The 20690-nt window shown below is 41.5% G+C and overlaps 22 non-coding genes across 22 annotated transcripts; all 22 read left to right on the top strand.

Moving 5' to 3' along the window:
• Positions 1-27: 27 nt before the first annotated feature.
• On the top strand, positions 28-109 carry trnas-cga (transfer RNA serine (anticodon CGA)). The gene has a single exon. It is a non-coding gene; the product is annotated as a tRNA-Ser (tRNA).
• A 704-nt stretch (positions 110-813) lies between these two features.
• Positions 814-885, top strand: trnaq-uug (transfer RNA glutamine (anticodon UUG)). The gene has a single exon. It is a non-coding gene; the product is annotated as a tRNA-Gln (tRNA).
• A 717-nt stretch (positions 886-1602) lies between these two features.
• On the top strand, positions 1603-1684 carry trnas-cga (transfer RNA serine (anticodon CGA)). The gene has a single exon. It is a non-coding gene; the product is annotated as a tRNA-Ser (tRNA).
• A 721-nt stretch (positions 1685-2405) lies between these two features.
• Positions 2406-2476, top strand: trnaq-uug (transfer RNA glutamine (anticodon UUG)). The gene has a single exon. It is a non-coding gene; the product is annotated as a tRNA-Gln (tRNA).
• Positions 2477-3188: 712 nt separating this feature from the next.
• Positions 3189-3270, top strand: trnas-aga (transfer RNA serine (anticodon AGA)). Its single transcript has one exon. It is a non-coding gene; the product is annotated as a tRNA-Ser (tRNA).
• Positions 3271-3974: 704 nt separating this feature from the next.
• Positions 3975-4046, top strand: trnaq-uug (transfer RNA glutamine (anticodon UUG)). Its single transcript has one exon. It is a non-coding gene; the product is annotated as a tRNA-Gln (tRNA).
• An 885-nt stretch (positions 4047-4931) lies between these two features.
• Positions 4932-5013, top strand: trnas-cga (transfer RNA serine (anticodon CGA)). Its single transcript has one exon. It is a non-coding gene; the product is annotated as a tRNA-Ser (tRNA).
• Positions 5014-5733: 720 nt separating this feature from the next.
• Positions 5734-5805, top strand: trnaq-uug (transfer RNA glutamine (anticodon UUG)). The gene has a single exon. It is a non-coding gene; the product is annotated as a tRNA-Gln (tRNA).
• Positions 5806-6522: 717 nt separating this feature from the next.
• trnas-cga (transfer RNA serine (anticodon CGA)) lies at positions 6523-6604 on the top strand. Its single transcript has one exon. It is a non-coding gene; the product is annotated as a tRNA-Ser (tRNA).
• Positions 6605-7523: 919 nt separating this feature from the next.
• Positions 7524-7595, top strand: trnaq-uug (transfer RNA glutamine (anticodon UUG)). Its single transcript has one exon. It is a non-coding gene; the product is annotated as a tRNA-Gln (tRNA).
• A 717-nt stretch (positions 7596-8312) lies between these two features.
• trnas-cga (transfer RNA serine (anticodon CGA)) lies at positions 8313-8394 on the top strand. The gene has a single exon. It is a non-coding gene; the product is annotated as a tRNA-Ser (tRNA).
• Positions 8395-9313: 919 nt separating this feature from the next.
• trnaq-uug (transfer RNA glutamine (anticodon UUG)) lies at positions 9314-9385 on the top strand. The gene has a single exon. It is a non-coding gene; the product is annotated as a tRNA-Gln (tRNA).
• A 716-nt stretch (positions 9386-10101) lies between these two features.
• trnas-cga (transfer RNA serine (anticodon CGA)) lies at positions 10102-10183 on the top strand. The gene has a single exon. It is a non-coding gene; the product is annotated as a tRNA-Ser (tRNA).
• Positions 10184-13955: 3772 nt separating this feature from the next.
• trnaq-uug (transfer RNA glutamine (anticodon UUG)) lies at positions 13956-14027 on the top strand. The gene has a single exon. It is a non-coding gene; the product is annotated as a tRNA-Gln (tRNA).
• A 717-nt stretch (positions 14028-14744) lies between these two features.
• On the top strand, positions 14745-14826 carry trnas-cga (transfer RNA serine (anticodon CGA)). The gene has a single exon. It is a non-coding gene; the product is annotated as a tRNA-Ser (tRNA).
• A 714-nt stretch (positions 14827-15540) lies between these two features.
• trnaq-uug (transfer RNA glutamine (anticodon UUG)) lies at positions 15541-15612 on the top strand. Its single transcript has one exon. It is a non-coding gene; the product is annotated as a tRNA-Gln (tRNA).
• Positions 15613-16329: 717 nt separating this feature from the next.
• On the top strand, positions 16330-16411 carry trnas-cga (transfer RNA serine (anticodon CGA)). The gene has a single exon. It is a non-coding gene; the product is annotated as a tRNA-Ser (tRNA).
• Positions 16412-17131: 720 nt separating this feature from the next.
• Positions 17132-17203, top strand: trnaq-uug (transfer RNA glutamine (anticodon UUG)). The gene has a single exon. It is a non-coding gene; the product is annotated as a tRNA-Gln (tRNA).
• Positions 17204-17920: 717 nt separating this feature from the next.
• Positions 17921-18002, top strand: trnas-cga (transfer RNA serine (anticodon CGA)). Its single transcript has one exon. It is a non-coding gene; the product is annotated as a tRNA-Ser (tRNA).
• Positions 18003-18722: 720 nt separating this feature from the next.
• On the top strand, positions 18723-18794 carry trnaq-uug (transfer RNA glutamine (anticodon UUG)). Its single transcript has one exon. It is a non-coding gene; the product is annotated as a tRNA-Gln (tRNA).
• A 717-nt stretch (positions 18795-19511) lies between these two features.
• trnas-cga (transfer RNA serine (anticodon CGA)) lies at positions 19512-19593 on the top strand. The gene has a single exon. It is a non-coding gene; the product is annotated as a tRNA-Ser (tRNA).
• A 709-nt stretch (positions 19594-20302) lies between these two features.
• On the top strand, positions 20303-20374 carry trnaq-uug (transfer RNA glutamine (anticodon UUG)). Its single transcript has one exon. It is a non-coding gene; the product is annotated as a tRNA-Gln (tRNA).
• The last annotated feature ends 316 nt before the right edge of the window (positions 20375-20690 follow it).

The raw sequence follows: 20690 nt of genomic DNA, 5'->3' as shown, positions 1-20690 counted from the left end.
GAGTTGCTTTTTTTTCTTTATTTAAAAGCTGCGATGGCCGAGTGGTTAAGGCGTTGGACTCGAAATCCAATGTGGTCTCCCTGCGCAGGTTCAAACCCTGCTCGCAGCGGAAAAGGGAACTACTTTTTCATTAACTAAAAATGAGCCACTGATGCCTCTTGGAATCATTCACTTATGCTGTTTCACTAACTTTGCATGTATCAGCCACTTATATGTTTAAATGAACGCCTTTCTAAAAGAATTAATAGCTTAACAGTTGCACTTTTGTCTCGTCTTTGTTTTTGACGTCTACGTGCTTAGGGAGTCTGCCCTTTAAGCCAATGGGATCTCCTTGTTCCGGTTCAAAGCCCGTTCACATACTTGTGAACGGGCCTGGCTGTGCTTTGGATTTTCTTACTGAGCTGGTCTTCTTGATGGTGAAATGGTAAGTCACCTCATTAAGTAAAAACGTCATGGGGTTCCATGCTGCGATGGTTAGCACTCTGAATCTAATGACCTGAGTTCAAAACTCAGTGTGGCCTTACCCTGAAGTTTGTTGTTGGACGCTTAAGCAAGAAATGTATGCTAGACATGCTTGTGTTCCCAGCATGTTCAGCAGCCATTTGATGCAATTCACAGCTGTAAGAAGACATTCAGTCTAGGTTCACCACCAATGTGCAACTTCAAGGTACCGTCTGCTCACCGGAAGCCTTTCATGGCTGCCCAACACTCACTAAGGGTGATGGGTTAAACCCAGAGGACTCATTTCATTGTGTGCTCCAGGTTTTTTCTGCAGTTTATCACAATGACAATCACTTGCCTGCTTAAGGGGTTGGTTCCATGGTGTAATGGTTAGCACGCTGGACTTTGAATCCAGCGATCCGAGTTCAAATCTCGGTGGGACCTTAACTTAATGTCAAAAAGCAGTTTATTTAAATGCATGTGTTTTGCAATTCAAAGCTGTAAGAAGATGTTTATTGTGGGCTCCATGGTTTAACGTTTAACAATCAGCACTCTAAATCCATTGATCACAGTTCAAGCCTCAGTGAGAACTTGTGTTCATGCTTATTGTTTCAAGCTTAAGCAAAATATGTAATCCACTCATTCATATGTGGCTTGAATGTTATGTTGCCATTAATTCAAGATCAAATCTCAGGTGATCTGAAAAATGAATTCCAATGATGTTCTCACTTATACATTTTTAATCCTACCATATAGTTTGAAACTGATTGAGAAAAAAACAAGTTTCTGGTTTTAACAATGCTCATAATATTTGTCTAAGCATTTTACTCTTCTATAGTGAGATTGTATGGAATTCAAAGTTCACATTCAGGATGTCCAGTTCACTAATATGAAAGCTATTCTCTTTTTTAAACAATCACGAGCACTATTTAGTTGCAATGGCAGAGTGGTTAAGGTGTTGGATTTGATTATCAATGGTCTCTTCTTGCACATGCTTGATCACTGCTTGCAGTGTTTGTAGGAACTGCCCTCTTCACCAACTGAATGGCAGTCATTAAAATGCCAAGAAATGTCTCAATCAGATGATTGACTTCAAGAGGGTCTCCTGATGCAAATTCAAGCCCCTTCTCACAGAGTTGCTTTTTTTTTCTTTATTTAAAAGCTGCGATGGCTGAGTGGTTAAGGCGTTGGACTCGAAATCCAATGGGGTCTCCCTGCGCAGGTTCACACCCTGCTCGCAGTGGAAAAGGGAACTACTTTTTCATTAACTAAAAATGAGCCACTGGTGCCTCTTGGAATCATTCACTTATGTTGTTTCACTAACTTTGCATGTATCAGCCACTAATATCTTTAAATGAACGCCTTTCTAAAAGAATTAATAGCTTAACAGTTGCACTTTTGTCTCGTCTTTGTTTTTGACGTCTACGTGCTTAGGGAGTCTGCCCTTTAAGCCAATGGGATCTCCTTGTTCCGGTTCAAAGCCCGTTCACATACTTGTTCTTCTTGAATTCATGGAAAAAGCCTGGCTGTGGTTTGGATTTTCTTACTGAGCTGGTCTTCTTGTTGGTGAAATGGTAAGTCACCTCATTAAGTAAAAATGTCATGGGGTTCCATGCTGCGATGGTTAGCACTCTGAATCTAATGACCTGAGTTCAAAACTCAGTGTGGCCTTACCCTGAAGTTTGTTGTTGGACGCTTAAGCAAGAAATGTATGCTAGACATGCTTGTGTTCCCAGCATGTTCAGCAGCCATTTGATGCAATTCACAGCTGTAAGAAGACATTCAGTCTAGGTTCACCACCAATGTGCAACTTCAAGGTACCGTCTGCTCACTGGAAGCCTTTCATGGCTGCCCAACACTCACTAAGGGTGATGGGTTAAACCCAGAGGACTCATTTCATTGTGTGCTCCAGGTTTTTTCTGCAGTTTATCACAATGACAATCACTTGCCTTCTTAAGTGGTAGGTTCCATGGTGTAATGGTTAGCACGCTGGACTTTGAATCCAGCGATCCGAGTTCAAATCTCGGTGAGAACTTAATGTCAAAAACCAGTTTATTTAAATGCATGTGTTTTGCAATTCAAAGCTGTAAGAAGATGTTTATTGTGGGCTCCATGGTTTAACGTTTAACAATCAGCACTCTAAATCCATTGATCACAGTTCAAGCCTCAGTGAGAACTTGTGTTCATGCTTATTTTTTCAAGCTTAAGCAAAATATGTAATCCACTCATTCATATGTGGCTTGAATGTTATGTTGCCATTACTTCAAGATCAAATCTCAGGTGATCTGAAAAATTAATTCCAATGATGTTCTCACTTATACATTTTTAATCCTACCATATAGTTTGAAACTGATTGAGAAAAAAACAAGTTTCTGGTTTTAACAATGCTCATAATATTTGTCTAAGCATTTTACTCTTCTATAGTGAGATTGTATGGAATTCAAAGTTCACATTCAGGATGTCCAGTTCACTAATATGAAAGCTATTCTCTTTTTTAAACAATCACGAGCACTATTTAGTTGCAATGGCAGAGTGGTTAAGGTGTTGGATTTGATAATCAATGGTCTCTTCTTGCACATGCTTGATCACTGCTTGCAGTGTGTGTAGGAACTGCCCTCTTCACCAATTGAATGGCAGTCATTAAAATGCCAAGAAATGTCTCAATCAGATGATTGACTTCAAGACGGTCTCCTGATGCAAATTCAAGCCCCTTCTCACAGAGTTGCTTTTTTTTTCTTTATTTAAAAGCTGCGATGGCCGAGTGGTTAAGGCGTTGGACTAGAAATCCAATGGGGTCTCCCTGCGCAGGTTCAAACCCTGCTCGCAGCGGAAAAGGGAACTACTTTTTCATTAACTAAAAATGAGCCACTGATGCCTCTTGGAATCATTCACTTATGCTGTTTCACTAACTTTGCATCTATCAGCAACTAATATGTTTAAATGAACGCCTTTCTAAAAGAATTAATAGCTTAACAGTTGCACTTTTGTCTCGTCTTTGTTTTTGACGTCTACGTGCTTAGGGATTCTGCCCTTTAAGCCAATGGGATCTCCTTGTTCCGGTTCAAAGCCTGTTCACATACTTGTGAACGGGCCTGGCTGTGGTTTGGATTTTCTTACTGAGCTGGTCTTCTTGTTGGTGAAATGGTAAGTCACCTCATTAAGTAAAAACGTCATGGGGTTCCATGATGCGATGGTTAGCACTCTGAATCTAATGACCTGAGTTCAAAACTCAGTGTGGCCTTACCCTGAAGTTTGTTGTTGGACGCTTAAGCAAGAAATGTATGCTAGACATGCTTGTGTTCCCAGCATGTTCAGCAGCCATTTGATGCAATTCACAGCTGTAAGAAGACATTCAGTCTAGGTTCACCACCAATGTGCAACTTCAAGGTACCGTCTGCTCACCGGAAGCCTTTCATGGCTGCCCAACACTCACTAAGGGTGATGGGTTAAACCCAGAGAACTCATTTCATTGTGTGCTCCAGGTTTTTTCTGCAGTTTATCACAATGACAATCACTTGCCTGTTTAAGGGTTAGGTTCCATGGTGTAATGGTTAGCACGCTGGACTTTGAATCCAGCGATCCGAGTTCAAATCTCGGTGGGACCTTAACTTAATGTCAAAAAGCAGTTTATTTAAATGCATGTGTTTTGCAATTCAAAGCTGTAAGAAGTTGTTTATTGTGGGCTCCATGGTTTAACGTTTAACAATCAGCACTCTAAATCCATTGATCACAGTTCAAGCCTCAGTGAGAACTTGTGTTCATGCTTATTGTTTCAAGCTTAAGCAAAATATGTAATCCACTCATTCATATGTGGCTTGAATGTTATGTTGCCATTAATTCAAGATCAAATCTCAGGTGATCTGAAAAATGAATTCCAATGATGTTCTCACTTATACATTTTTAATCCTACCATATAGTTTGAAACTGATTGAGAAAAAAACAAGTTTCTGGTTTTAACAATGCTCATAATATTTGTCTAAGCATTTTACTCTTCTATAGTGAGATTGTATGGAATTCAAAGTTCACATTCAGGATGTCCAGTTCACTAATATGAAAGCTAAGGCTGGTAGTAGCCTAGTGGGTAACACACTCGCCTATGAACCAGAAGACCCAGGTTCAAATCCCACTTACTACCATTGTGTCCCTGAGCAAGACACTTAACCCTAAGTTGCTCCAGGGAGACTGTCCCTGTAACTACTGATTGTAAGTCGCTCTGGATAAGGGCGTCTGATAAATGCTGTAAATGTAAATGTAAAATTCTCTTTTTTAAACAATCACGAGCACTATTTAGTTACAATGGCAGAGTGGTTAAGGTGTTGGATTTGATTATCACTGCTTGCAGTGTTTGTAGGAACTGCCCTCTTCACCAATTGAATGGCAGTCATTAAAATGCCAAGAAATGTCTCAATCAGATGATTGACTTCAAGACGGTCTCCTGATGCAAATTCAAGCCCCTTCTCACAGAGTTGCTTTTTTTTCTTTATTTAAAAGCTGCGATGGCCGAGTGGTTAAGGCGTTGGACTCGAAATCCAATGGGGTCTCCCTGCGCAGGTTCAAACCCTGCTCGCAGCGGAAAAGGGAGCTACTTTTTCATTAACTAAAAATGAGCCACTGATGCCTCTTGGAATCATTCACTTATGCTGTTTCACTAACTTTGCATCTATCAGCCACTAATATGTTTAAATGAACGCCTTTCTAAAAGAATTAATAGCTTAACAGTTGCACTTTTGTCTCGTCTTTGTTTTTGACGTCTACGTGCTTAGGGATTCTGCCCTTTAAGCCAATGGGATCTCCTTGTTCCGGTTCAAAGCCCGTTCACATACTTGTTCTTCTTGAATTCATGGAAAAAGCCTGGCTGTGGTTTGGATTTTCTTACTGAGCTGGTCTTCTTGTTGGTGAAATAGTAAGTCACCTCATTAAGTAAAAACGTCATGGGGTTCCATGCTGCGATGGTTAGCACTCTGAATCTAATGACCTGAGTTCAAAACTCAGTGTGGCCTTACCCTGAAGTTTGTTGTTGGACGCTTAAGCAAGAAATGTATGCTAGACATGCTTGTGTTCCCAGCATGTTCAGCAGCCATTTGATGCAATTCACAGCTGTAAGAAGACATTCAGTCTAGGTTCACCACCAATGTGCAACTTCAAGGTACCGTCTGCTCACCGGAAGCCTTTCATGGCTGCCCAACACTCACTAAGGGTGATGGGTTAAACCCAGAGGACTCATTTCATTGTGTGCTCCAGGTTTTTTCTGCAGTTTATCACAATGACAATCACTTGCCTTCTTAAGTGGTAGGTTCCATGGTGTAATGGTTAGCACGCTGGACTTTGAATCCAGCGATCCGAGTTCAAATCTCGGTGAGACCTTAACTTAATGTCAAAAAGCAGTTTATTTAAATGCATGTGTTTTGCAATTCAAAGCTGTAAGAAGATGTTTATTGTGGGCTCCATGGTTTAACGTTTAACAATCAGCACTCTAAATCCATTGATCACAGTTCAAGCCTCAGTGAGAACTTGTGTTCATGCTTATTGTTTCAAGCTTAAGCAAAATATGTATTCCACTCATTCATATGTGGCTTGAATGTTATGTTGCCATTACTTCAAGATCAAATCTCAGGTGATCTGAAAAATGAATTCCAATGATGTTCTCACTTATACATTTTTAATCCTACCATATAGTTTGAAACTGATTGAGAAAAAAACAAGTTTCTGGTTTTAACAATGCTCATAATATTTGTCTAAGCATTTTACTCTTCTATAGTGAGATTGTATGGAATTCAAAGTTCACATTCAGGATGTCCAGTTCACTAATATGAAAGCTATTCTCTTTTTTAAACAATCACGAGCACTATTTAGTTGCAATGGCAGAGTGGTTAAGGTGTTGGATTTGATTATCAACGGTCTCTTCTTGCACATGCTTGATCACTGCTTGCAGTGTTTGTAGGAACTGCCCACTTCACCAATTGAATGGCAGTCATTAAAATGCCAAGAAATGTCTCAATCAGATGATTGACTTCAAGACGGTCTCCTGATGCAAATTCAAGCCCCTTCTCACAGAGTTGCTTTTTTTTTCTTGATTTAAAAGCTGCGATGGCCGAGTGGTTAAGGCGTTGGACTCGAAATCCAATGGGGTCTCTCTGCGCAGGTTCAAACCCTGCTAGCAGCGGAAAAGGGAACTACTTTTTCATTAACTAAAAATGAGCCACTGATGCCTCTTGGAATCATTCACTTATGTTGTTTCACTAACTTACATTTACATTTACATTTACAGCATTTATCAGACGCCCTTATCCAGAGCGACTTACAATCAGTATTACAGGGACAGTCTCCCTGGGCAATTTAGGGTTAAGTGTCTTGCTCAGGGACACAATGGTAGTAAGTGGGATTCGAACCCGGGTCTTCTGGTTCATAGGCGAGTGTGTTACCCACTAGGCTACTACCACAACTTTGCATGTATCAGCCACTAATATGTTTAAATGAACGCCTTTCTAAAAGAATTAATAGCTTAACAGTTGCACTTTTGTCTCGTCTTTGTTTTTGACGTCTACGTGCTTAGGGAGTCTGCCCTTTAAGCCAATGGGATCTCCTTGTTCCGGTTCAAAGCCCGTTCACATACTTGTTCTTCTTGAATTCATGGAAAAAGCCTGGCTGTGGTTTGGATTTTCTTACTGAGCTGGTCTTCTTGTTGGTGAAATAGTAAGTCACCTCATTAAGTAAAAACGTCATGGGGTTCCATGCTGCGATGGTTAGCACTCTGAATCTAATGACCTGAGTTCAAAACTCAGTGTGGCCTTACCCTGAAGTTTGTTGTTGGACGCTTAAGCAAGAAATGTATGCTAGACATGCTTGTGTTCCCAGCATGTTCAGCAGCCATTTGATGCAATTCACAGCTGTAAGAAGACATTCAGTCTAGGTTCACCACCAATGTGCAACTTCAAGGTACCGTCTGCTCACCGGAAGCCTTTCATGGCTGCCCAACACTCACTAAGGGTGATGGGTTAAACCCAGAGGACTCATTTCATTGTGTGCTCCAGGTTTTTTCTGCAGTTTATCACAATGACAATCACTTGCCTTCTTAAGTGGTAGGTTCCATGGTGTAATGGTTAGCACGCTGGACTTTGAATCCAGCGATCCGAGTTCAAATCTCGGTGGGACCTTAACTTAATGTCAAAAAGCAGTTTATTTAAATGCATGTGTTTTGCAATTCAAAGCTGTAAGAAGATGTTTATTGTGGGCTCCATGGTTTAACGTTTAACAATCAGCACTCTAAATCCATTGATCACAGTTCAAGCCTCAGTGAGAACTTGTGTTCATGCTTATTGTTTCAAGCTTAAGCAAAATATGTAATCCACTCATTCATATGTGGCTTGAATGTTATGTTGCCATTAATTCAAGATCAAATCTCAGGTGATCTGAAAAATGAATTCCAATGATGTTCTCACTTATACATTTTTAATCCTACCATATAGTTTGAAACTGATTGAGAAAAAAACAAGTTTCTGGTTTTAACAATGCTCATAATATTTGTCTAAGCATTTTACTCTTCTATAGTGAGATTGTATGGAATTCAAAGTTCACATTCAGGATGTCCAGTTCACTAATATGAAAGCTATTCTCTTTTTTAAACAATCACGAGCACTATTTAGTTGCAATGGCAGAATGGTTAAGGTGTTGGATTTGATTATCAATGGTCTCTTCTTGCACATGCTTGATCACTGCTTGCAGTGTTTGTAGGAACTGCCCTCTTCACCAATTGAATGGCAGTCATTAAAATGCCAAGAAATGTCTCAATCAGATGATTGACTTCAAGACGGTCTCCTGATGCAAATTCAAGCCCCTTCTCACAGAGTTGCTTTTTTTTTCTTGATTTAAAAGCTGCGATGGCCGAGTGGTTAAGGCGTTGGACTCGAAATCCAATGGGGTCTCTCTGCGCAGGTTCAAACCCTGCTCGCAGCGGAAAAGGGAACTACTTTTTCATTAACTAAAAATGAGCCACTGATGCCTCTTGGAATCATTCACTTATGTTGTTTCACTAACTTACATTTACATTTACATTTACAGCATTTATCAGACGCCCTTATCCAGAGCGACTTACAATCAGTATTACAGGGACAGTCTCCCTGGGCAATTTAGGGTTAAGTGTCTTGCTCAGGGACACAATGGTAGTAAGTGGGATTCGAACCCGGGTCTTCTGGTTCATAGGCGAGTGTGTTACCCACTAGGCTACTACCACAACTTTGCATGTATCAGCCACTAATATGTTTAAATGAACGCCTTTCTAAAAGAATTAATAGCTTAACAGTTGCACTTTTGTCTCGTCTTTGTTTTTGACGTCTACGTGCTTAGGGAGTCTGCCCTTTAAGCCAATGGGATCTCCTTGTTCCGGTTCAAAGCCCGTTCACATACTTGTTCTTCTTGAATTCATGGAAAAAGCCTGGCTGTGGTTTGGATTTTCTTACTGAGCTGGTCTTCTTGTTGGTGAAATAGTAAGTCACCTCATTAAGTAAAAACGTCATGGGGTTCCATGCTGCGATGGTTAGCACTCTGAATCTAATGACCTGAGTTCAAAACTCAGTGTGGCCTTACCCTGAAGTTTGTTGTTGGACGCTTAAGCAAGAAATGTATGCTAGACATGCTTGTGTTCCCAGCATGTTCAGCAGCCATTTGATGCAATTCACAGCTGTAGGAAGACATTCAGTCTAGGTTCACCACCAATGTGCAACTTCAAGGTACCGTCTGCTCACCGGAAGCCTTTCATGGCTGCCCAACACTCACTAAGGGTGATGGGTTAAACCCAGAGGACTCATTTCATTGTGTGCTCCAGGTTTTTTCTGCAGTTTATCACAATGACAATCACTTGCCTTCTTAAGTGGTAGGTTCCATGGTGTAATGGTTAGCACGCTGGACTTTGAATCCAGCGATCCGAGTTCAAATCTCGGTGGGACCTTAACTTAATGTCAAAAAGCAGTTTATTTAAATGCATGTGTTTTGCAATTCAAAGCTGTAAGAAGATGTTTATTGTGGGCTCCATGGTTTAACGTTTAACAATCAGCACTCTAAATCCATTGATCACAGTTCAAGCCTCAGTGAGAACTTGTGTTCATGCTTATTGTTTCAAGCTTAAGCAAAATATGTAATCCACTCATTCATATGTGGCTTGAATGTTATGTTGCCATTAATTCAAGATCAAATCTCAGGTGATCTGAAAAATGAATTCCAATGATGTTCTCACTTATACATTTTTAATCCTACCATATAGTTTGAAACTGATTGAGAAAAAAACAAGTTTCTGGTTTTAACAATGCTCATAATATTTGTCTAAGCATTTTACTCTTCTATAGTGAGATTGTATGGAATTCAAAGTTCACATTCAGGATGTCCAGTTCACTAATATGAAAGCTATTCTCTTTTTTAAACAATCACGAGCACTATTTAGTTGCAATGGCAGAATGGTTAAGGTGTTGGATTTGATTATCAATGGTCTCTTCTTGCACATGCTTGATCACTGCTTGCAGTGTTTGTAGGAACTGCCCTCTTCACCAATTGAATGGCAGTCATTAAAATGCCAAGAAATGTCTCAATCAGATGATTGACTTCAAGACGGTCTCCTGATGCAAATTCAAGCCCCTTCTCACAGAGCTGCTTTTTTTTCTTTATTTAAAAGCTGCGATGGCCGAGTGGTTAAGGCGTTGGACTCGAAATCCAATGGGGTCTCCCTGCGCAGGTTCAAACCCTGCTCGCAGCGGAAAAGGGAACTACTTTTTCATTAACTAAAAATGAGCCACTGATTAGATTAGATTAGATTAGATTCAACTTTATTGTCATTACACATGTACAAGTACAGGGCAACGAAATGTAGTTTAGGTCTAACCAGAAGTGCAATAAGCAGCAAGTGCAGGATACAGTTCAAATAAGTTAAGTTATATATATATATACATAAAGTGATATGTGCTATACATAAGGTGATATGTGCAGTACAAAGTGATATGTGCAGTACAAAGTGATATGTGCAGTGCAGTGATTATCAAGAGTGAATGGGGGGGGCAGAGGAGTTCAGCAAGGAAACAGCTCTGGGAAAAAAGCTGTTCCTAAGTCTGCTGGTTCTTGTCCGTGGTAGCCTGAACCGTCTGCCTGAAGGCAGGAGAGAGAACAGTTCGTGGGCCGGGTGTGAGGAGTCCTTAAGAATACTGTGAGCTCGACGCAGACAGTGCTTCCTCTGGATTTCCTCAATGGATGGAAGTGGAGTCCCTGTGATGCGCTGGGCAGTTTTCACCACCCGCTGCATCGCCTTACGCTCAGCAACAGTGCAGCTTCCATACCACACTGTGAGACAGCTGGTAAGGATGCTCTCTATTGTAGAGCGGTAAAAGTTCAACAGGATGGTAGTGGGTAGCTGGTTCTTTTTTAATGTTCTCAAGAAGAAGAGGCGCTGGTGAGCCTTCTTGACCAGGCTGGAGGTGTTAATGCTCCAGGACAGGTCCTCTGAGATGTGGGTCCCCAGGAACTTGAAGGATGTAACAGGCTGCACAGTCATCCCATTGATGTGGATGGGATCATGCGAGCCTCTTCTCTCCCTCCTGAAGTCCACAATGAGCTCCTTGGTCTTGGTGGTGTTTAAAAGAAGGTTATTTTCTGTGCACCAAGTGGCCAGATGCTGGACCTCCTCCCTGTAGGCAGTCTCATCGTTGTTGTCGATGAGACCTATCACCGTGGTGTCATCTGCAAACTTAATAACGGAGTTTGATCCATACATAGGTCGGCAGTCATGGGTGAAGAGGGAGTAGAGGAAGGGGCTCAGCACACAGCCCTGTGGTACACCAGTGTTGAGCGTGACAGTAGTGGAGCGGATGTGGCCTGACCTTACATGCTGTGGTCTGCTGGTCAGAAAGTCCATAATCCAGTTGCAAAGTGAGGTGTTGATGTCCAGGGCTCTAAGTTTAGAGATTAGCTTAGAGGGGATGACAGTGTTAAATGCTGAGCTGAAATCAACAAACAGCATCCGTGCATATGTGTTTTGCTTGTCCAGGTGTGTGAGTACAGAGTGCAGCGCTATGGAGACTGCATCCTCTGTGCTCCTATTGCTACGGTACGCAAACTGGTGTGGGTCTAGAGTTGGTGGGAGGAAGTCCCTCAGATGTGCCAGGACTAACCGCTCGAAGCACTTCATGATTATGGGTGTGAGTGCTACAGGGCGGTAGTCATTCAGGCATGTTGGACTAGAATGTTTCGGCACTGGTACAATGGAGGTGGATTTGAGGCATGTTGGAACAGCTGCTTGGGCGAGAGACATGTTAAAAATGTCCGTGAATACGCCAGCGAGCTGCTCTGCACATGCTCTAAGTACGCGCCCCGGGATGCCGTCTGGTCCAGCAGCCCTGCGCGCGTTTATCCGACTCAGTGCAGTGCAAACATCTGAGGAGGTGAGTATGATGGGCGAGTGGTCGGTAGATGAGGGGATCTTGACAGCAGGTTGCTTGTTGTCTCTTTCAAAGCGAGCATAAAAGTCGTTGAGCTCATTCAGAAAGAGGACATCTGTGGTTGTGGGGGCTGAGTTGCTGGGTTTATAGTCTGTAATGGCCTGAATGCCCTGCCACAAGCGTCGAGGATCAGCATTGGAGAAGTATTCCTCTAGCTTTAGTTTGTAGCAGTGCTTGGCCTTTTTTATGCCCCTCTTCAGGTTCGCCCTGGAAATGCCGTAGGCCTGTGCATCACCCGATCTGAAGGCATTGTTGCGTGCCTTCAGCAGGAGACGCACCTCCTTGTTCATCCAAGGCTTCTGATTAGGGTATGTGGTGATCTGTTTCTGAGTAGTAACCGTGTCTATGGTGGTGTTAATGTAGTTCAGAACAGAGGAGGTGTAGATGTCGATGTCCGTGTGAGAGCCACAGGTGGCCTGTGAAGCAAACATACTCCAGTCTGTGTGTTGGAACCTGTCCTGGAGTGTGATGTCAGCCCCCGCTGGCCACACTTTGATGGTCCTCACTGATGGCTTCACACGGTTGATGAGGGGGGAGTACTTGGGGGTGAGAAACAAAGAAAGGTGATCTGATTGTCCGAAGTGGGGGAGGGGGGTCACAGCATAGGCTTCAGCCATGTTTGTATAAACTTGATCCAGAGTTTTGTTTCCTCTGGTGTGACAGAGAATGTTTTTATGAAATTTAGGAAATACCGTCTTCAAATTGGAATGATTAAAATCGCCCGCCACAATGTATGCAGCCTCTGGGTGATCAGTCTGTTGTTTACTGATGGCCGCATGAAGTTCGTTCATAGCAAGCTTGGCATCAGCATCAGGAGGAATGTAAGTGGCAGTTATAATGGTGGATGTGAACTCCCGCGGCAGATAGAACGGTCTGCACTTAACCATGAGAAACTCTAGGTTAGCTGAGCAGTGTCTCCCAATGATAGTAGAGTTCGTGCACCAGGCTTTGTTAACATAGATGCACAATCCCCCACCTCTGGTCTTACCGGAGTCATCCGCCGTTCTGTCTGCCCGGAGAATGTGGTGCTCAGCTAGAGCAATAGCATTGTCCGGTATTCCATTGTTTAGCCATGTTTCAGTGAAAATCATGACATTGCAGTTCCAGAGTTTCTTGCTGTGGTTGATTCGGAGTCGAATCTCATCCATTTTGTTCACCAGTGACCGTACATTGGCGAGAAGAATGCTGGGCAAAGAGAGCCGGTGTGGTGTTAGCTTTAGCTTAGCTCTTAGCCCTCCGCGCTTCCCCCGCCTTTGTTTACGGTCTCGACGGCGTCTTCGAGCACTTCCGCCCGGTCGGGTAGGGTGCGCCGCCTCGGGTGTTCTGCCGATCTCAGGGATGAGTTCAAGATTGCTGATAAAACTGTTAAAATTACGCCTCTTGGAATCATTCACTTATGTTGTTTCACTAACTTTGCATGTATCAGCCACTAATATCTTTAAATGAACGCCTTTCTAAAAGAATTAATAGCTTAACAGTTGCACTTTTGTCTCGTCTTTGTTTTTGACGTCTACGTCTGCCCTTTAAGCCAATGGGATCTCCTTGTTCCGGTTCAAAGCCCGTTCACATACTTGTTCTTCTTGAATTCATGGAAAAAGCCTGGCTGTGGTTTGGATTTTCTTACTGAGCTGGTCTTCTTGTTGGTGAAATAGTAAGTCACCTCATTAAGTAAAAACGTCATGGGGTTCCATGCTGCGATGGTTAGCACTCTGAATCTAATGACCTGAGTTCAAAACTCAGTGTGGCCTTACCCTGAAGTTTGTTGTTGGACGCTTAAGCAAGAAATGTATGCTAGACATGCTTGTGTTCCCAGCATGTTCAGCAGCCATTTGATGCAATTCACAGCTGTAAGAAGACATTCAGTCTAGGTTCACCACCAATGTGCAACTTCAAGGTACCGTCTGCTCACCGGAAGCCTTTCATGGCTGCCCAACACTCACTAAGGGTGATGGGTTAAACCCAGAGGACTCATTTCATTGTGTGCTCCAGGTTTTTTCTGCAGTTTATCACAATGACAATCACTTGCCTGCTTAAGTGGTAGGTTCCATGGTGTAATGGTTAGCACGCTGGACTTTGAATCCAGCGATCCGAGTTCAAATCTCAGTGGGATCTTAACTTAATGTCAAAAAGCAGTTTATTTAAATGCATGTGTTTTGCAATTCAAAGCTGTAAGAAGATGTTTATTGTGGGCTCCATGGTTTAACGTTTAACAATCAGCACTCTAAATCCATTGATCACAGTTCAAGCCTCAGTGAGAACTTGTGTTCATGCTTATTGTTTCAAGCTTAAGCAAAATATGTAATCCACTCATTCATATGTGGCTTGAATGTTATGTTGCCATTAATTCAAGATCAAATCTCAGGTGATCTGAAAAATGAATTCCAATGATGTTCTCACTTATACATTTTTAATCCTACCATATAGTTTGAAACTGATTGAGAAAAAAACAAGTTTCTGGTTTTAACAATGCTCATAATATTTGTCTAAGCATTTTACTCTTCTATAGTGAGATTGTATGGAATTCAAAGTTCACATTCAGGATGTCCAGTTCACTAATATGAAAGCTATTCTCTTTTTTAAACAATCACGAGCACTATTTAGTTGCAATGGCAGAGTGGTTAAGGTGTTGGATTTGATTATCAATGGTCTCTTCTTGCACATGCTTGATCACTGCTTGCAGTGTTTGTAGGAACTGCCCTCTTCACCAATTGAATGGCAGTCATTAAAATGCCAAGAAATGTCTCAATCAGATGATTGACTTCAAGACGGTCTCCTGATGCAAATTCAAGCCCCTTCTCACAGAGTTGCTTTTTTTTTCTTTATTTAAAAGCTGCGATGGCCGAGTGGTTAAGGCGTTGGACTCGAAATCCAATGGGGTCTCCCTGCGCAGGTTCAAACCCTGCTCGCAGCGGAAAAGGGAACTACTTTTTCATTAACTAAAAATGAGCCACTGATGCCTCTTGGAATCATTCACTTATGTTGTTTCACTAACTTTGCATGTATCAGCCACTAATATGTTTAAATGAACGCCTTTCTAAAAGAATTAATAGCTTAACAGTTGCACTTTTGTCTCGTCTTTGTTTTTGACGTCTACGTGCTTAGGGATTCTGCCCTTTAAGCCAATGGGATCTCCTTGTTCCGGTTCAAAGCCCGTTCACATACTTGTTCTTGAATCATGGAAAGCCTGGCTGTGGTTTGGATTTTCTTACTGAGCTGGTCTTCTTGTTGGTGAAATGGTAAGTCACCTCATTAAGTAAAAACGTCATGGGGTTCCATGCTGCGATGGTTAGCACTCTGAATCTAATGACCTGAGTTCAAAACTCAGTGTGGCCTTACCCTGAAGTTTGTTGTTGGACGCTTAAGCAAGAAATGTATGCTAGACATGCTTGTGTTCCCAGCATGTTCAGCAGCCATTTGATGCAATTCACAGCTGTAAGAAGACATTCAGTCTAGGTTCACCACCAATGTGCAACTTCAAGGTACCGTCTGCTCACCGGAAGCCTTTCATGGCTGCCCAACACTCACTAAGGGTGATGGGTTAAACCCAGAGGACTCATTTCAGCGTGTGCTCCAGGTTTTTTCTGCAGTTTATCACAATGACAATCACTTGCCTGTTTAAGGGTTAGGTTCCATGGTGTAATGGTTAGCACGCTGGACTTTGAATCCAGCGATCCGAGTTCAAATCTCGGTGGGACCTTAACTTAATGTCAAAAAGCAGTTTATTTAAATGCATGTGTTTTGCAATTCAAAGCTGTAAGAAGATGTTTATTGTGGGCTCCATGGTTTAACGTTTAACAATCAGCACTCTAAATCCATTGATCACAGTTCAAGCCTCAGTGAGAACTTGTGTTCATGCTTATTGTTTCAAGCTTAAGCAAAATATGTAATCCACTCATTCATATGTGGCTTGAATGTTATGTTGCCATTAATTCAAGATCAAATCTCAGGTGATCTGAAAAATGAATTCCAATGATGTTCTCACTTATACATTTTTAATCCTACCATATAGTTTGAAACTGATTGAGAAAAAAACAAGTTTCTGGTTTTAACAATGCTCATAATATTTGTCTAAGCATTTTACTCTTCTATAGTGAGATTGTATGGAATTCAAAGTTCACATTCAGGATGTCCAGTTCACTAATATGAAAGCTATTCTCTTTTTTAAACAATCACGAGCACTATTTAGTTGCAATGGCAGAGTGGTTAAGGTGTTGGATTTGATTATCAATGGTCTCTTCTTGCACATGCTTGATCACTGCTTGCAGTGTTTGTAGGAACTGCCCTCTTCACCAATTGAATGGCAGTCATTAAAATGCCAAGAAATGTCTCAATCAGATGATTGACTTCAAGAGGGTCTCCTGATGCAAATTCAAGCCCCTTCTCACAGAGTTGCTTTTTTTTTCTTTATTTAAAAGCTGCGATGGCCGAGGGGTTAAGGCGTTGGACTCGAAATCCAATGGGGTCTCCCTGCGCAGGTTCAAACCCTGCTCGCAGCGGAAAAGGGAACTACTTTTTCATTAACTAAAAATGAGCCACTGATGCCTCTTGGAATCATTCACTTATGTTGTTTCACTAACTTTGCATGTATCAGCCACTAATATCTTTAAATGAACGCCTTTCTAAAAGAATTAATAGCTTAACAGTTGCACTTTTGTCTCGTCTTTGTTTTTGACGTCTACGTGCTTAGGGAGTCTGCCCTTTAAGCCAATGGGATCTCCTTGTTCCGGTTCAAAGCCCGTTCACATACTTGTTCTTCTTGAATTCATGGAAAAAGCCTGGCTGTGGTTTGGATTTTCTTACTGAGCTGGTCTTCTTGTTGGTGAAATAGTAAGTCACCTCATTAAGTAAAAACGTCATGGGGTTCCATGCTGCGATGGTTAGCACTCTGAATCTAATGACCTGAGTTCAAAACTCAGTGTGGCCTTACCCTGAAGTTTGTTGTTGGACGCTTAAGCAAGAAATGTATGCTAGACATGCTTGTGTTCCCAGCATGTTCAGCAGCCATTTGATGCAATTCACAGCTGTAAGAAGACATTCAGTCTAGGTTCACCACCAATGTGCAACTTCAAGGTACCGTCTGCTCACCGGAAGCCTTTCATGGCTGCCCAACACTCACTAAGGGTGATGGGTTAAACCCAGAGGACTCATTTCATTGTGTGCTCCAGGTTTTTTCTGCAGTTTATCACAATGACAATCACTTGCCTTCTTAAGTGGTAGGTTCCATGGTGTAATGGTTAGCACGCTGGACTTTGAATCCAGCGATCCGAGTTCAAATCTCGGTGGGACCTTAACTTAATGTCAAAAAGCAGTTTATTTAAATGCATGTGTTTTGCAATTCAAAGCTGTAAGAAGATGTTTATTGTGGGCTCCATGGTTTAACGTTTAACAATCAGCACTCTAAATCCATTGATCACAGTTCAAGCCTCAGTGAGAACTTGTGTTCATGCTTATTGTTTCAAGCTTAAGCAAAATATGTAATCCACTCATTCATATGTGGCTTGAATGTTATGTTGCCATTAATTCAAGATCAAATCTCAGGTGATCTGAAAAATGAATTCCAATGATGTTCTCACTTATACATTTTTAATCCTACCATATAGTTTGAAACTGATTGAGAAAAAAACAAGTTTCTGGTTTTAACAATGCTCATAATATTTGTCTAAGCATTTTACTCTTCTATAGTGAGATTGTATGGAATTCAAAGTTCACATTCAGGATGTCCAGTTCACTAATATGAAAGCTATTCTCTTTTTTAAACAATCACAAGCACTATTTAGTTGCAATGGCAGAGTGGTTAAGGTGTTGGATTTGATTATCAATGGTCTCTTCTTGCACATGCTTGATCACTGCTTGCAGTGTTTGTAGGAACTGCCCTCTTCACCAATTGAATAGCAGTCATTAAAATGCCAAGAAATGTCTCAATCAGATGATTGACTTCAAGAGGGTCTCCTGATGCAAATTCAAGCCCCTTCTCACAGAGTTGCTTTTTTTTTCTTTATTTAAAAGCTGCGATGGCCGAGTGGTTAAGGCGTTGGACTCGAAATCCAATGGGGTCTCCCTGCGCAGGTTCAAACCCTGCTCGCAGCGGAAAAGGGAGCTACTTTTTCATTAACTAAAAATGAGCCACTGATGCCTCTTGGAATCATTCACTTATGTTGTTTCACTAACTTTGCATGTATCAGCCACTAATATCTTTAAATGAACGCCTTTCTAAAAGAATTAATAGCTTAACAGTTGCACTTTTGTCTCGTCTTTGTTTTTGACGTCTACGTGCTTAGGGAGTCTGCCCTTTAAGCCAATGGGATCTCCTTGTTCCGGTTCAAAGCCCGTTCACATACTTGTTCTTCTTGAATTCATGGAAAAAGCCTGGCTGTGGTTTGGATTTTCTTACTGAGCTGGTCTTCTTGTTGGTGAAATAGTAAGTCACCTCATTAAGTAAAAACGTCATGGGGTTCCATGCTGCGATGGTTAGCACTCTGAATCTAATGACCTGAGTTCAAAACTCAGTGTGGCCTTACCCTGAAGTTTGTTGTTGGACGCTTAAGCAAGAAATGTATGCTAGACATGCTTGTGTTCCCAGCATGTTCAGCAGCCATTTGATGCAATTCACAGCTGTAAGAAGACATTCAGTCTAGGTTCACCACCAATGTGCAACTTCAAGGTACCGTCTGCTCACCGGAAGCCTTTCATGGCTGCCCAACACTCACTAAGGGTGATGGGTTAAACCCAGAGGACTCATTTCATTGTGTGCTCCAGGTTTTTTCTGCAGTTTATCACAATGACAATCACTTGCCTTCTTAAGTGGTAGGTTCCATGGTGTAATGGTTAGCACGCTGGACTTTGAATCCAGCGATCCGAGTTCAAATCTCGGTGGGACCTTAACTTAATGTCAAAAAGCAGTTTATTTAAATGCATGTGTTTTGCAATTCAAAGCTGTAAGAAGATGTTTATTGTGGGCTCCATGGTTTAACGTTTAACAATCAGCACTCTAAATCCATTGATCACAGTTCAAGCCTCAGTGAGAACTTGTGTTCATGCTTATTGTTTCAAGCTTAAGCAAAATATGTAATCCACTCATTCATATGTGGCTTGAATGTTATGTTGCCATTAATTCAAGATCAAATCTCAGGTGATCTGAAAAATGAATTCCAATGATGTTCTCACTTATACATTTTTAATCCTACCATATAGTTTGAAACTGATTGAGAAAAAAACAAGTTTCTGGTTTTAACAATGCTCATAATATTTGTCTAAGCATTTTACTCTTCTATAGTGAGATTGTATGGAATTCAAAGTTCACATTCAGGATGTCCAGTTCACTAATATGAAAGCTATTCTCTTTTTTAAACAATCACGAGCACTATTTAGTTGCAATGGCAGAGTGGTTAAGGTGTTGGATTTGATTATCAATGGTCTCTTCTTGCACATGCTTGATCACTGCTTGCAGTGTTTGTAGGAACTGCCCTCTTCACCAATTGAATGGCAGTCATTAAAATGCCAAGAAATGTCTCAATCAGATGATTGACTTCAAGACGGTCTCCTGATGCAAATTCAAGCCCCTTCTCACAGAGTTGCTTTTTTTTTCTTTATTTAAAAGCTGCGATGGCCGAGTGGTTAAGGCGTTGGACTCGAAATCCAATGGGGTCTCCCTGCGCAGGTTCAAACCCTGCTCGCAGCGGAAAAGGGAACTACTTTTTCATTAACTAAAAATGAGCCACTGATGCCTCTTGGAATCATTCACTTATGTTGTTTCACTAACTTTGCATGTATCAGCCACTAATATCTTTAAATGAACGCCTTTCTAAAAGAATTAATAGCTTAACAGTTGCACTTTTGTCTCGTCTTTGTTTTTGACGTCTACGTCTGCCCTTTAAGCCAATGGGATCTCCTTGTTCCGGTTCAAAGCCCGTTCACATACTTGTTCTTCTTGAATTCATGGAAAAAGCCTGGCTGTGGTTTGGATTTTCTTACTGAGCTGGTCTTCTTGTTGGTGAAATAGTAAGTCACCTCATTAAGTAAAAACGTCATGGGGTTCCATGCTGCGATGGTTAGCACTCTGAATCTAATGACCTGAGTTCAAAACTCAGTGTGGCCTTACCCTGAAGTTTGTTGTTGGACGCTTAAGCAAGAAATGTATGCTAGACATGCTTGTGTTCCCAGCATGTTCAGCAGCCATTTGATGCAATTCACAGCTGTAAGAAGACATTCAGTCTAGGTTCACCACCAATGTGCAACTTCAAGGTACCGTCTGCTCACCGGAAGCCTTTCATGGCTGCCCAACACTCACTAAGGGTGATGGGTTAAACCCAGAGGACTCATTTCAGCGTGTGCTCCAGGTTTTTTCTGAAGTTTATCACAATGACAATCACTTGCCTGCTTAAGGGGTAGGTTCCATGGTGTAATGGTTAGCACGCTGGACTTTGAATCCAGCGATCCGAGTTCAAATCTCGGTGGGACCTTAACTTAATGTCAAAAAGCAGTTTATTTAAATGCATGTGTTTTGCAATTCAAAGCTGTAAGAAGATGTTTATTGTGGGCTCCATGGTTTAACGTTTAACAATCAGCACTCTAAATCCATTGATCACAGTTCAAGCCTCAGTGAGAACTTGTGTTCATGCTTATTGTTTCAAGCTTAAGCAAAATATGTAATCCACTCATTCATATGTGGCTTGAATGTTATGTTGCCATTAATTCAAGATCAAATCTCAGGTGATCTGAAAAATGAATTCCAATGATGTTCTCACTTATACATTTTTAATCCTACCATATAGTTTG

The sequence above is a fragment of the Denticeps clupeoides genome, chromosome 4 (assembly GCF_900700375.1).
Source record: "Denticeps clupeoides chromosome 4, fDenClu1.1, whole genome shotgun sequence".
NCBI lineage: Eukaryota > Metazoa > Chordata > Actinopteri > Clupeiformes > Denticipitidae > Denticeps > Denticeps clupeoides.
Note: the sequence above shows the minus strand (reverse complement) of the source record. Positions and strands in the feature narration are given on the sequence as shown.